We start from the raw sequence: 15,525 nt of genomic DNA, 5'->3' as shown, positions 1-15,525 counted from the left end.
CTGCCCACTTCTTTCCCATCTCCACCCATTTCTTCCCTCCATTTAGATTTTTTAAATATGTTTTGTAACTGTTCACCAAATGACAGTTCTTTTCTAAGTATTAGATTTAGATACCACAGGATTCAGCTTGACTCAAGTGTTAATCATGGATTCATGCTAATCACAAACCAGAAGTGAATAGTCATCATGAAATTCATAAACCATGTTGCATCCCAAGGAGTAGAAGATAGCCCAGTCTCTTTCCACACTGGGACAGATGCATCTCACAGGGAATTTAAAAAGTTCAGTGTTTCATAAGTTTAAAAAATAATGAAGTTGGATGAGACAAGTAAGATCCAGTGAGATCAAAATGACTTTTTCAAGAGACCACAACCAGTTAGTGATGAAACAGACTAGAAACCAAACCTTTGGGCCTGTTTCCTGTAGGATGTTCATCTACAAACACCATTACCTGCTCTTCTTGAGGGGTCAGGAAGAGATCACGTCTTAGAAGGATCTGTCTTGCACCTGGGTCCTGTAAAGATACGCTAACAAGAGAAGAAAAACACCAGGCTGGCCTGAATAACGCCTCTCAAGGAGCCGGCCTGGCTTTCGGCTGTCACAATGGCCCCTTCTAAAAAGTGCTTGTGAGAATCATGATCAAGGAAGAAAACAAAATCCATCCTTCATAGCTATTGCATGTGTCGGCACACATCCTACTCATTTCTCCTGTAATTATTTTCTGGGTGGAGGAAGAGCCAAGACGTGTCATTATACTAGGAAGTTACTTGTCCCTTGAATCTAAAAATTATGCCCACAACTGCCATTACATCAGAGATGGAATGTAAATGCTAAAAGTCCTGTTAAAATGGCAATGCATAATAACAATGGCCCTTGACGCTTGTAACACCTTCCAGGGCGGATCTCAAAGGACTTAGCAAGTAGTCATTACATTTTTCATAAGAGCATTTTGCTGAAGGAGCATCAGGTAGTGATTTCCTTTTTATTAGTCAGAGAAAAGAAATGCAATTGCCTTTTAAAAATCTATTTGTTTTGTTTTTAGCCCTAATGTTTTTATTTTTAATTATGTCTAATTTTGTAAATTACCTAAAAGCCCCTTGGGAATAAGTTTATACAAGTTCTAATTTAATAAGTAAAGTGACTGACTTCACTGGGATAAGAACTTGAAGTCTGTGCTCATTCAGGGGAAAAACTAACATTTCTTGCTTTGTGACATCAAATTCATACAAACCCTCATAAAGCATCATCTGAAATTTCAGGGTGGAATGTGGCAACCTATCAAGGAATATATCAACTTAAAAAAAAAATTTAACGGAAGCTAAAATTCTTCCCTGAACCATCATTATTAAAAATTAACCCAGGAGTTCAGTTTGGGGGATGAGGTAGGAGGATGGGTGGGAGGGAATCAGAAAGGGAGGAGAAGCAGACAAAGACTGTTTTAAATATTTATGATTTTTTATTTGAAATCAAAGAAAGAGTCCCTACTTCCAAAATTTGAAGTGTCATGATAATAAATTACTTCAGATATATTATATCTGATGGGTTTTGACTTCAGAGGAGCTTATATAGTACACAGCATCACCAACACAGGGCTTTCCCTGCTGCCCCACTGAGGCACTCAGCCTCATCACAGAGGAGCCGGCCTGGTCCCTCCTGGCCCTGCAGACAATCTCTCCATTCTAAAAGGGTCAACGAGGTGTAAATGGAACTTGCTGGACAGAGCCTCTGCAAAGGTTTCTAAGAGGGGCTGACTCAGCCAGGAAGGATGGTCCTTTGGTGTTCAGCCATGTCTCCTTCCTCCTGCCTGGAAGGGGGAAATGATAGCTGGAACTCCAGCAGTCATTTTGCATCTTGGGGTAGACCTTGAGAAAGGAGACCACACTCCAAGGGTGTTGGAAGAAAGATAAAAGGAAACCTGCCCACCTGATGATATTGTTGATGTCACACCCACCCTCAATATCTGCCTTGGGATTTCTTTTACACAATAGAAAGCCTCAACTTCTCATTATTTATTCACTAATGCAGCCAACTGGATGACCTTTAGTGTTTAAGTAACTGTATATTATTTTTAGAACTGCCCTCATTTCTTGAGGAAGCATAGTCAGCAGTGCTTTCCTTGACTTCGTAGAAAAGGTTCACTAAGGCCTCCATGTCAGACAACCCCAGAGGACACCACACTGGACACCTCCCACTCAAACTACAGCGTGACTGGGTCCGCTGGACTCTGTGCTTCTGGGTCCCCTGCCTCCCTGGAATGCCTTGCTTGCCTTTTGATCTCCTGGGATTATAGCCTCAGGGAGATAAGTAAAAAGGTGATTTTAGATTCAAATATTAGCCAAACAGTTGCTAATACAATCTGTGTCTTTCTAATCTCATTTAGATCAGATTTCTCAAACTTGCAAGCATGGATGACTTTGGTAGGTAAATGAGTATCACGAACCATCTATCATAATTCTTTCCACAGTAAAAAGGAAATGAGAGAGAAAGAAAGAAAATGTTATCACATTGAATGGAATGGATATTGATGATAAAACAAGAAGAGATGTAGGAAATAATAAAGCGAAATGATGATAATAATAAATAACATTTATTGCAACACAGCTTAGTTTGCATCAGTCATTGTTCCGTATCCTTTACGTGCATTAACTTGTTTGATCCAAACAACCGGGTGAACTAGGTATTATTACTATTATTTTTGTTACACCCACTTTACAGATGAAGAAACCAAGACACAGAAAGCTGGAGTTGCCTGAAGTGGTGGAATCGGGATGCAAACCCAGTTATTCTTGACCCCTGAACACATACATTTAACTCACACACCACAGTGCCCCCGGTAGATTAAACTGTTGGCAGAGTGTCACCATAAACAATGATACCAGACTCCACAAGAGAGGGCTTTTGTGTACTGTTCAGGGCTCTGTGCCCAGTGCCTACAAGACTATTTGGCACATCACTGTCACTCAAGAAATTACTGAATGAATGAAGAAATGACTGACTGAATGAATGTGGAGAACTCTACGGGGCCCCCAGGGGTGCTCTGATTATGGTCTAAAAACTGCTTCTTGGGGTTGCTGTGAACAGCTTGTCCCAAGGAGAAGCACATTAATGGTAAAGCCACATAGAATGCACCACCTGGAGATACTAACACACCGTTAACATCTGACCGTCTGTAGGAAATCATGATGGTACCCTCCAGGGAAGCATCACAGAGTGGAAGGTACCTTTACTTACACCTCCTTGTCTGATCCTCATAACACCCTGTGGGATTTATTTCCACTTCTGAGTGACAAGGCTGAGGCTCCAGGTGACAGGCAGACTCAGGGCCCTGTCCTCTCCCCCACCCCACCACCCCGAGCATTTACCCTGGGGTGCCATGCCCTTTGAGGGGCCAGATGTCCCCTGGCCATTCACATTCCACTGTCCCATCCCCTCCATGACCCCAGGCCTGCATTTATAGCTATTCTTGGCCTGCAGTCTAACCCTAACCTTGGTGTTCCAGGTATCTATTATTGAGTAACCAACCACTCTAAAACATAACAGCTTATATAACAATTTATCACCTCACATTTCTTGAGTTGCTTGGGCTGGGCTGAGTGGCTCTTGCTCAAAGCCTGTCACATAGTGGCAGCCTGATATCATGTCAGCTGAGGCTGCAGGCACCTGAGAATTGACTTGGCTGGATATCCTCTAAGGCCCACTCATATGCCACTCTGCTGGGGCTGTTGACCTGTGTAAGCCTCTCCCTGTAACTTGGGCTTTTCACAGCATAGTGACTGGGTTTCACAGGAGCATTCCAGGAGGGACTGTTTCAAAGGGCAGGAAACAGGAGCTGCCAGGCCAGTGAAAGGCTCTGCTCAGAACTATGGCAACATGATTTCCCCAGTATCCTATTGATGAAAGTGACCAGGAGGCCCACCCAGATTCCAGGGTGTGGAGAGACAAATTGCCCCGGCTGATGGAGAGCAGAAATGGCACACTGCTAAAAAGCACGTGGGATGGGAAAAGGTGCTGCCTGACTTTGGAAAATAAGATCTGCCACATTCAGCTTTGTCATTAACCTGCAATGAAGCTACCCAGCTGTAGATAAATTTCCATTTTCATACTGGTTAGTCTGTGTTTAATGGGCACAGTGTAATATTCGGTTACTTTGGTAACTGTCGCCAAGGCTACATTCAGGAACTTATCAGTTATTAGTTCATACCCTTTATACCTTCCAAGGCTATTCTAATTCAAACACATACTTAGGCCCAATGACAGGTGTGCCCATGGAGGTCCAGGGCACGTGGGAAGCCGCCACTGCTTGACTACATTCACAATAGTCCTGTGTCCAAGACTCTCAAGTGGAACCAAGCAAAAATATGTAACTGGATCAGTTCAAATCCATCGCAGTAATGAAACTCTTTTTATTAAGTGCACCATCAGCCTCTCTGTTGAGCCTTATGCTTCAATGTTTCCCATCAGCTCCAGTCAAACTGGACTTCTCACCTAAGGTTTCCTGGCCTTGCTTGTCTGCTTTCTCTGCTCCTGCTTCCTGCCATCCCATCTCAGATTCCACTCCTATGTCCTCATTTGTTGAAATACTACTTCTTTTTCATGGCAAATTCAAATATGACTTCCTCCTGACTGACTTTCCTACTTTCCTGATTTTCCTGACACAGTGTTCCCCTGCTCTTCTGTGAACAACTGTAACTCTTGCCTGCCACCTCTTAGGATCCCCACCTTGTCTGCTTGGAGTCACGGTCCTGTTTGGGCTTGTCTAGTTCCCTCCCCTTACCTCTGCAGCAACTCCCTACTCAGCACTTCGCCTCCCACACCACAGGTGTTCCACTGACAGGTTGAATTGGGTTGAACCTCTAGGAATGTCATTCTCCTTATCTAGTCATTGTCTCTAATGGCCTAAGCATCTGAACAGCTCACTAGCCCTCAGGGAACTTGGTTCATTCACATTCATACTTTCATCCACTTATTAATCCAGCAGATATTGAGGGCACAGACCCCATGCTAAATCAAAAGAATGTTTTAACTTAACTTGGGGTTTACACTAAATTAAACTTCCACAAGCAAAATAACCTTTGTTACCAAAGGAAACAAGTATCCCGTGTCACATGCTTACTCCAGTCTCAGCTCCTGAAGACAGAGAGAGATGTCCCTTGGCATGGGACCCAGGGCTGCCCACAGAACCTTGCATGTAGCTTCAGCAGGAAGATCCTGGTTTCCATCCCCTCTACCAGTTTACGCTGGGCAGTTGGACCTCGGGCTGGCTCTCAAGCGTTGCCTCTTCTGATCACTTTCACAAATGTGGGGGCTGCCTTGCTGACCCGTCCTGGTTCTGCTCCTGCTCTGTCCACACTGGGCTGGGGTGCCCCCATCCGTTCTGCCCAGGCAGCTCCTAACCTGTTGCACCCCTTGGTCGGTCTTTGCTGCCCTTTTACAGGCCAGTCTTTACACCAGGAGAAAGGACTGCAAAAGAAGTTCTGAGCCCTTCATGGGGGACAGTCAGAAACTCCAGTTCAAGGTGGGACCATCTTCCAATGTGCAAAGGTGAGCTATCTAGCCACTCTATGTCTCCATTTCCTCAAGTGAAATTGGGGCTAAGAGAACCCCTATTTCAATGAAGTAACACACTCACACATTACAACTGCACCTGCTACCTAATTGCAGCCGATGAATGTTAGGTTTTCTTGTTGTTGAATTACTGTTGTCTTGGTTATGTTTCTTGGAAGCAGACTTGGAGACAAGGAAGGGTCTGATCTGAGGCAGTGTTGGGAGGGGAGGAGGGCAGCTTCAGCTTAATCCTGCAGGGGAATTGGGGTGTGGGGCACCCACCATCAAGGGTGCAGGGTTTCCTCAGGGGAAGATTTCCCTGGCACGGCCTGGTCTTAGTTGACAGGCAAATCAGCAGCTCAAGGGCAGTCCTCCAAGAAGAGAGGCAAGTGGGGCCTAGAGAAACAAAAGCACCTTGGCGCTGAGAGGGGCAAGCTGGAATACAGAGGGGACCCGCCGTACTCCTGGGCGGTGTGCATCAAACTATCTCAGCAGAGCATTCCTCGTCATTCTTGTCTTTGATTGGCCTTTTCATTCCACAGTTACTGTTCTCTGTCCTACATTCTGGCTCCTTTTACAACCTAGGGCCGTTTCTTCATTCAGCAAATCCGTAAGGAGTTCTACTGTGTGCCAAGCACCATGCAAGTCCTGGGATATATCACTGAACAGAATATCAACAACCTGTGCTCTCGTGGGAATAATTCAGAGGTGGCAAGTTTTACCACTTTTTAAAGTAGTTAAAAATGATTGTTAGGAACAACCAGAAGTCAGAGAAGATGTGATTAACAGCATAATAGCAATTTTTACTCAAAGTAACTTGCAACTATAAATTAATAAGACTGATTTTCTCCTAAGCCTATTCATCTTTCCCAGGCAATAATTTTCATAAGACTTTTAAAAACTTATTTATTTTTTATTACATTGGTACATAATCACCCTGCCAAAATTTTGGAAAATAAAAAATTAGTCACCTATAATTAATTCCATTGGCTTTGTACAACTACTGTTAGCATTTAGGGGAAATTTCTACCTGTCTATTCTTTGTGTCTACTTTACCTTTTTTATTAATTTGCAATCATGTATGTATATTTATATATCTCTTTCTCATGCCTCACAGTCTATATAAACAATATTTTAATAACTGTATAATAGGCTATTCTTTACTTCCTCATTCCCTAGTATCAGCTCTTTGGGTTGTTTTCAGTGTTTTCGCTATTACTGTATTGATTAATTCAGAAAACAATTCCAGAAGAGGAGTCCCAGTCACGTGTGAAGCAGAGAACCGGTCATCCAGATGAGCTCCCTGCTTGCCGGGGAACACTTCCGAATAACTCACACCTGGATATATCAGGTTTATCATGTTGGCTAAAAAAACCAACACTCTCACCCTGCAGTTTCGTATTTCACATGCTCGAGGAGTTCTTTATAAGTTTACAGAAGGCCTTCAAAAGAGGAATTTTTGGAATTTGATTTTTATCTCCATCTGACTGCACCCAACTCGATCTAAATCTCCCTGCAAGTGCTCGCTACCCTCAGAGGGGCCGCGAGGGGAGAGGCGAGGGGGCTTCCCTCGACCTGCCCGTGTTACTCCCGCAGCCCGCGCCCGACCCCGAAGGGCCTTTGCTGCAGGGGGAGGGCCTCCAGGTCTAGTTGTCACCAGTGTTTCAGAAGGCTCTCCAAGGCCACGGACATCTGTCAGACACCCCCCGCAAGACAAAGACAGCTGGGGAAACCCACAAGGAAGGAAATCGCACTGCGAAAGGAGCTGCCTCCCAGGATTCTGAGAGTCATAGTCAGCCATTGTTCCGTTGCAAAAAGCTCAAGTTGAAAGCTGCTGCTGGTTCCCGGCTCAGTCTCTTGGCCCGTGGCAGAGTGACAGCGGGAGGAACACAGAAGCGCCTGTGTGCCCAGGAGTGGCTGAGGGAGCAGCGGAGGGGCTGCGGCCAAGAGCCAAGTCTCCGTCTAGAGCGCGCCTGGCCCCTGGGGAGACCACACGACAACGGACACCAACAATGGGCCATTAACTCTCCCTCCGGGCACAGGCATTCACCACAGGCCCCACACTCTGGTGTCTAAAGCTCCCTGCAAACTGTAGTGAATTGTAGTGAACTTTCCAACAGCCACCTGTACGCCCTCCCAGGGCTGGACGAATAAGCAGAAAGGCTGCCTTTTTTTACCCACTCTGCTCCTGGAAGGCCTAGGAAGAGGAAAACATGTTTTAAAAGTATATGAACTGTTCAAAATTGGCTGCACAATTTCACAATTGGACGCCATGTCACTGCCTTTGACAGATATTTGACATCAATATGCAGAGTACTCTGAGTGAGGGGAACAAGCAAGTGGCAGAGAGAAATGGGCATCAGGGCAGCATTAAAAAAGAAAAACAGTCTCCAAGCTGCTGTCTACAGCTTTCTCTTCACAGCTCCTGCAGCTGATCAAAAGTCTTCACATGACAAGTGGTCTGGTCCCTGAAGTGGGCCACTGGGGCAAAGAGTCAGGCCTGGATATTGGTATCGACGGGGGTCCAGTTAGTGCTTTCCCATATTAAAGTCCAGAATGTCTTTGTCTTGCGGGGGGGGTGTCTGACAGATATCTGTGGCCTTGGAGAGCCTTCTGAAACACCGGTGACAACTAGACCTGGAGGCCCTCCCTCTGCAGCAACGTTCGATGGACACACTCTAATACTTTTATTTGTACTCAGGGCTGGTGGAGGAAAAAGTTCCTAAAAAGCAACTCCTCAAAAGAAGCAAGGACAATCAGTTAAAACAAAACCTAACACTCAAACCTTTAGTATAGCACCATGGGTGGAATTCTAGGACTAACATACCTTAATAACTCTTCTAAGAAAGTACAGTTTTAAAAATGCCTGAAGGAGGCCGTGGTAAGAGAGCCTCATTTGCAGGATGAAATCATTTTAAGGTGCAGGAGGCTCAATGATGCTAGCTTCCCTGAGGCCATAGGCTGGTGTGCACCAGGAAGGGTGAGGGCCAGAGCTGGGAGTCCATAATGTAGTCCAGTGTAAATTGCAGAAGCATAAAGGCGATTTAGCACGGGAGAGTCTTGGCTGGTTTCCTGATATATGACTGATTTATAGAAATGCTCTGTGAGGTTATGTCTGTTATTAGACTGACAGTGACATACTTGCATACTGGTTGGCAAAGGGCTGACGCCCTAAGCCTTCCTAGTGCTACTCCTGCTTTCCCACACACCCCCAACACTCCCAGTGCTGAATAACAAGAGTGGGCATCTCCAGGGGCCAAGCTGGCACCTGCCGGCCTATTAGGTGTCCACAGGGACTGCCACACACAAACCCACCATAGCACTGGGCACATGGCCAGGGCCAGGAGGCCAGAGGCAGTGTTCTTCCACAGCATCCTCAAGAAATGCAGCCCTCACAGGGAACCATCCAGACATATGTTCATCTCAGCCCTACCTTTACACATGTAGTTATTGGCAGGACTTATCCTATTTCAGTTTCTTTTGACCTCAAGCTAACAAAGTGCAAGTAACTGTATTATGCTTTTGGTTACATAAAGAAAAGTCTAGAGTGGAGGACATTCAACTAACTAAGATATGATAAGGCTAAATATTAGCCAATGTGGGGCAAAGACTCCGGAATCCTTCACACTCATCAAGAGAAACTAGATCGTCCACAATAGGCTTTCTGGAAAATTTTCCATTTTCTTTTAAGCTGTCTCCCATCAACGTTAGATCTCTTAACTGAACTGGGGATTCTGACCAAAGAAAGTATGGGAGAAACAATGTTTCCATACAGATGTGCCAATCTCCATGTTACATGCTTTCCATGTCATCTTCATGGGCTCTGACACTGGGTTATCGACCCCTTTACAGATGAGGACACTGAGGCTTAGAAAAGTTAAGTAATTTACACAGGAGCCTAGAAGCTAGAGGGCAGATATAGAATGGGAAGCTGGGTAATATCTAACTGAAAGGTCCCATTTTACCAGCTGTTTGCCCAATACTATCCCTTCTGTAATTGGCAAGTGGGTTACCCATGGTGGTATCTGTCTTCGGAGGTCATTTAGCTATTAGGTTGGAAAGAAAAAAGGGTATCTGACAAGTGTGATGTAAGAGAATACGAGCTCTGAGGAGAAAGCCAACTGCTACCCTTCAGGAAGATGTTCCTCCCCGAGATCCAGCGAGCCTCCCTCACGTGCGTTCTGGCCAGGCCCCCCTCAAGAAAAGAGGCGCCATCATCTCTGCCAGCCAGACTCCATTTCCTCCTGACTACTTATCTTGAGTCAACTACCACTTTCTTCTTATAGCCTATTGTTGAATATGTACGTACATTTTTTGTCTGTTAGACTCTAATCTCATTCCATGAATGAGGAGCCATAATGATCACTTTTTTTGCATCCCATACATGTAGCACACAACACAGAAGATGCTTATAGTAGTTGAATGAATGAATAAATGGGGGAGATGATCCCTCACCCCACCTTTTTTTGCACCCTAACAGGTTGTCCACAACACAACACAGTAGGTGCTGAATAGCAGGTGAATGAGAAACAGTCCTTGTCTGGAGGGATGCACATTAAAAGGCTGTGCGTCCAGGAATATGCGTAAGAAAGTGACCACTTAGAAATATGAGGCATGGCTATGGCCAGGGGAAAACACTAGCCAAGTTTTACTCCGAAGCCTAGCCTCAGAGAAATATCTTTCTGCTTTTATGCTGACTTTCTGTAAAGTGGGACACCAGGCAGGCCCCACATTATGCCCTACGCTGCAAGTGAACAGCTTTCCCATGCCTGTGACAAAATCACCAAGTGGCTGTGATCAATAAGAGCTAAATGGATCTCTATCACACCCCATCAGATTGTCATTATTTTTTCTTGGAAGTCCTGTATTTCTACCATCATAGTTTTCTCTTGACATTAATCAGACATATTGCCACCTGAAGTATTTACATCAGGAAATTGTCAGGATGGTCTTTAATGATGGATCTCTAAGAAAGACAAAATCCAACAGCAGTTCAGTCAACTATTCTCAGCCCTTGTTTTCCAGTTTTGGGACAGTTATTCCTGATTTTCCCTTGTTTTTCTTGCATCTGACACTTGTTACTTTTAAAAAAGAACCAAATTTGAATCAAATGATCACTCTTAATATGCCATCATCTATTACTTCATTGAATGATAGTGCTCTGAACATAATCCTCACCCACAGATCTTTGAAAAACTATGTTTCCTAAATTCAGTTACAACATTTAAGTAAAGTGGATGTTAGCTGGCCCTACACCAGTCACAGAGACAAGATATAGTACTTATGTACAGTAATGCCAAGATATAGTACTTGTGTATAGTAATGCTAAGATACAGTACTTGTAGCAGAAACTCTTGCCTGTCTAAGAGCTCTTACCTCTTACCTTGAAACTAGCCTGTTGCAAGATGGGAGAACAGACTTGTCTTATCTCACAAAAGCATTGCTTAATGTAGACTTCAGTTTACCTGAGGAATCACATGATGGTTATTGCAACACTAGTTACTTCATTTCTACCTTCCTGCTTTACATCTAGAGATAATCACCTTTTAAATCTGAGTGAACAGCCCTGTGCATCTTTTAGTAACAGGAAAGACTGTCATATGTTTGTCAGTGGCAAGGCACACCCAATGACAGTCTCAGCCAACGTCAAGGACTTAGTCTGTAAGAGTTGCCCAGAGTTCGGCTGAGATGGCCAGGCCCTCATACCCCTGAATCAATCTGGCTGTGGTCTGCCCCAGGAATGGGTATGACCTAGGGCTAGGCTGCATTCTGTAACTGAGACGCTCCTTGAAGAGGGTGACAGCTGAAGGCTGCCTGCTGACAGTGTTCCCAGCAGCTGGGATAACAAATCTTTCATCAAAAGGGGATCTGGATGGTGCAATGCCTATCACAGATATACAGTCCAGTTGAGAGATGTACACAAGTACACAGGAAATTATACTATGCTGTGATGGGAATAGGATAGAGTTAAATATAGGGGTCTACATGGACATCTAAGGGACTTATTGTACACAGTTTGGGGAATGAAGGAAGCATCTTTGGGGAAAATCTCATGTTTATGGTCTGTGCAGGGCATGATGGCTGAGCAGTTACACAAGAAGAGGAAAATCCACATGCAAAGGGCAAGGCAAAAGTGGTTCATTGGATGTGGGGACGGGGAAAAGGATGCTAAATGGGAAATGGGGGCCAGATCTCATCTGCCTTATTGAAGACTAAGATTAGCAGCAGGGAGCCACGGAAGGATTCTATGCAAGGCAGTGGCATGATTAGAAAGGCACTTGGAGATACTGTAATAGCTGTTGTACAGTGAATAAAGTGGAGGGGGTAACTTAGGGGAAGCCTAACAACTGAGCATCTTAGTAACCCAGGTAAACCAGGTAAGAGTGACCTGTGGTGATGAAAAGATGTGGACAGATTCAAGAGATGTTCAGGTGGCAAAATCAAGAGACTCAGGTGATGGATGGGACGTAGGAGGTGTAGACGAGGGAGGAGTCAGGATGATGGCCAGGTTTCTGCATGGATGACCGCAGCATTCACTGAGATGGAGCAGATGTGGGGACAGAGCTAGGGAAGGATGATGACTTCAGGTACGGAGATGCTGAGATGCCTTTCGGATGCCCAGGAGGAGGCATTCCCTAAACAGCCGCCCCAGATGCCTGAAGCTCAAGAGTCATCAGTGTTCAAGATGCTGGCTGAGGAGGCACCAACATCCACGTGGGAAAGAGGTGCTAGGAGAGGGTGGCATCTCCTGCGGATTTATGTAAAAGTGAGAAGAGCCTGGGGCCTGCCATTACTTGAACTACAGGGAGCACTGAAATGTAAGGAATGGCTGTGTGGGGAGGAGTCTCAGCAAAGAGTCTCAGAAGACTTGGGAATATTAGCAGGAAAATCAAGATGGTCTGGGGTAACATAAGCTAAGAGAAGTGAGTAATAATAAAGAAAGACTGGTAAACTATATTGGGGGTTGTGGGAAGGCTCAACAAATGTTTCCTGTTTCCCCTAAATGTGTTTTGCAATGATTATGAGACAAATAAGGGCACAGGCAGTTGGAGAACTGACTGCCACCTTCCTTACTGATGAAGCTGACAGCCAACACCGGTGCTTAGGGTGGGGCAGCAGCGAACCAGTCCATAGGGAAACCTGGTTCCTAACCCGGCCAGGCACAGGCAGCGCTGGACCAGGCAGCCCCACCAAGCAGGGTGTGGACGAGGAGCAGGGCACCTGTGAGCTCCCTACAGCTAGTGCTCCCTAAAGAACAACGGGGAGCAGCAAGGCTGGGCCTGCCCCATGTCCCCTCTCAAAGTCACCAATCAGGTAGGTCAACCCACCAGGAAGGACACATCGGGACCGGCAAACAAGCATCCCCTCAGCCCTGCCATTCCCACCCATACAATTGAGGACTGAAGTGCCTGTTGGGTGACGCTGGTGAGAATGAGCTCCATGGGTTGGGGGAGGAAAGCCTGACTTCAGTGGACGAGGGAGAGAGGAGGTGGGAGGGGGACAGCCAGGCTATAAGACATGTTCAGGTCTCGTTACAGTGACTGTCCCAGGAGGTTAGGGCTAGGGTCTGCAGAGTTTAATTTAATTTCATGAGAGCATTTTAGGATAACCCAAGCTGAGGGGATCAAATAAGGTCTTGATTAACTTCCTAGGGAAAGATAAAAGAAAGTCATGAAAATGTGTTCTGTGGGACTCAGGGCCAGTGGACTAACAGGGAAACTTCCTGGGGTCAGATCACGGAAAGCCGATAAAAAGTCGGGAAAGAGCATCAGTGTCTAGGGCATGTGTATGTCCTCTGGAGGTTATTCACTGAGCCAGATTCATACAATGGAGAAAAAGGATGTAGAGCTCTTCAGAAAGAATTTCAACCAACCATCCAAACCAAAAACCAGCACAAAACTGAAGAGTATACATTTCTCAAAAGGCTGTGTTAATAAATAGAACCCCAAGTTTTAGTGGTTTGACAAAAGTAAATGCATATTTTACTCATGTCCTAGTCTATCACAAGTCGGGGAGCTCTGCTCCATCTTGTACCTACATCACCTAGGACATGTGGCCTGGATGGGAATGGGGAATAGAGGGCACACACAGGGTACATGCATCCCATTGGACAGGCTGTAGTCATGTGGCCCATCTAACTGCAAGGAAGCCTGGGAATTGTAGTCTGTGGGCCTTTGAGGAAGAGAAAAATGGACACTGGTGAGCCAGCAGAAAACACCACAGAATGAAATCTCACAGAAGTAAAGTGATTCCTCACTAGCCTGGAATAAAGCTTCTTTTCAACAGGCAATAATGCTCAAATTAAAGAAATAAACACAACTGAAATGGAAATTATGATCCACAGCATATAATCATTAGCTGCACAACACCTAGCACGGAATAGGGCTCAGTGAACACCTATTGATCGATGTAGCTAATGCCTGGTAAGTCCTGAAATTTAAGCGAGCGAAGAGACAACAGGAACGACAAGAAAAGCCCCACCACCACCACCACCACCAGAGGCTGAAAACATTCTGGTTTTGCTCTGTTACTCAATTCTCCCACATCCTATACTTTGGCTGCTGGCTTGGAGGCCATAATCAGGGGCAAGGAAAAGAGAGCTTCTAAGAAAGGCAGAGTGATTGGGCTGGGATAAAACTGGCCATTAAAAAGTCTTGGTTTGGTAGATCTCACTTTACTCTTTCTTTTCCCAGGGGAACATTAGCGAAGGAATGTGGCTTGCAAGGATGCGCTGCCATGCTGCTGTGTCCGTGGCTCTGGAAAAGGCCTCCAAGGCTCCTAAAACCTCCTCGGTGCCTACTAATGTGGGAAACCTCTTTAAAACATTCAGTTGCATAATTGGAGAAAAGTAATTGAAGAAAAGGTTTAAATTGTCTTGTGGGAGGCAATAGCTTGACTAACATTCCTACTTAAAAATAAGTGACGAAACTCAGATTTTGCAATTCATTATTTCAGCAGGCCTTTTTTGAACATCTACTAAATCTGTGAAGCAATGTACCAGAGACAGGGAAGGACACAAAGAACAAGTGGGCCAGGCTTGGCACTCAGGGAGCTAGTGGGAAAGATAGTCACTTAATTGTCTCATTGGATTATAAGGAACAATGATTCTGAATAGCATGGTGGGGAAGTTAGCGTCGAGTTGGTGAGGGGGCTGCTCATCTCAGACTGGCGAGAGCAAAGGCCCTGTGGTGAGTGCAGTTGGGGTGGAAGACTGGAAGAGTGGGTGCTCCTTGGCAGTACCCCACCAGCCCCATATGCACAAGTGGCTGAGGTCCTGACTTGAGTGGATCATGGCATTCAAGAGGCCTTCTGCCTAGACCGCACACCAGGGATGGATATCAGGGCCTTGGACCTGTGGGGCCCCTGGGACACCTTAGACATTCAGCAGGCTCCACAACGTGGACTTTAAAGGCTCCAGGAGATTCTGAGGTTTGAGACACTAACAAGGTGGGCTATGAATGTGGTCTGCAGAGCATTAGGGCAGGAAATGATTCAAGGGTCTCTGAGAAGGAGTGGCACAATATGCCTTACACTTTGGGAAGGTCACGCGGATTATGGTCAAAGCAGCAATGGCTGAGCGATGCTGAAGTCAGGAGGAACAGCCCTTCCCTGAGAGGTCCACCTCCTCCCCACTTGTGCCCCTTGATGGCTCTCCTCCAGGTTTCCCTAGTTTCAGGCACCTGCAGAGATAAATAAAGTCCCTTTACCACGAATAGTCAACTTTCACTGGCTTGTTAAAGTGTCACTATAATACAGGGCCTCGAGTTCTTGAAAGCAGCAAAGCCTCCTGCCCAAGTACCTGGAGGATTCCAGGGATTCTCACAGGTGTGTGCACCCTCCCCGCAGTGCAGGAGGCCCTTCCCCTCTCCTGCAGATCCCCCCCTGCCACCAAGGCACTCCACCCCTTGAACAACCTGCTTGGGCCCTCTGGAGGCTGAAGCCAGGCTGCGGGCTGCAGGAGAATGAGGAGGGATGACACCT

General features: G+C 45.7%; 1 long non-coding RNA gene across 1 annotated transcript; it reads left to right on the top strand.

The window, feature by feature from the left end:
- Positions 1 to 4,930: 4,930 nt before the first annotated feature.
- On the top strand, positions 4,931 to 14,476 carry LOC118918173 (uncharacterized). The gene is made up of 2 exons (XR_005027033.2): positions 4,931 to 5,541; positions 14,238 to 14,476. It is a non-coding gene; the product is annotated as an uncharacterized LOC118918173 (long non-coding RNA).
- Positions 14,477 to 15,525: the final 1,049 nt, after the last annotated feature.

The sequence above is a fragment of the Manis pentadactyla genome, chromosome 2 (genome assembly GCF_030020395.1).
Source record: "Manis pentadactyla isolate mManPen7 chromosome 2, mManPen7.hap1, whole genome shotgun sequence".
Classification (NCBI taxonomy): Eukaryota; Metazoa; Chordata; class Mammalia; order Pholidota; family Manidae; genus Manis; species Manis pentadactyla.
This window is presented reverse-complemented; position numbering and strand designations above follow the sequence as displayed.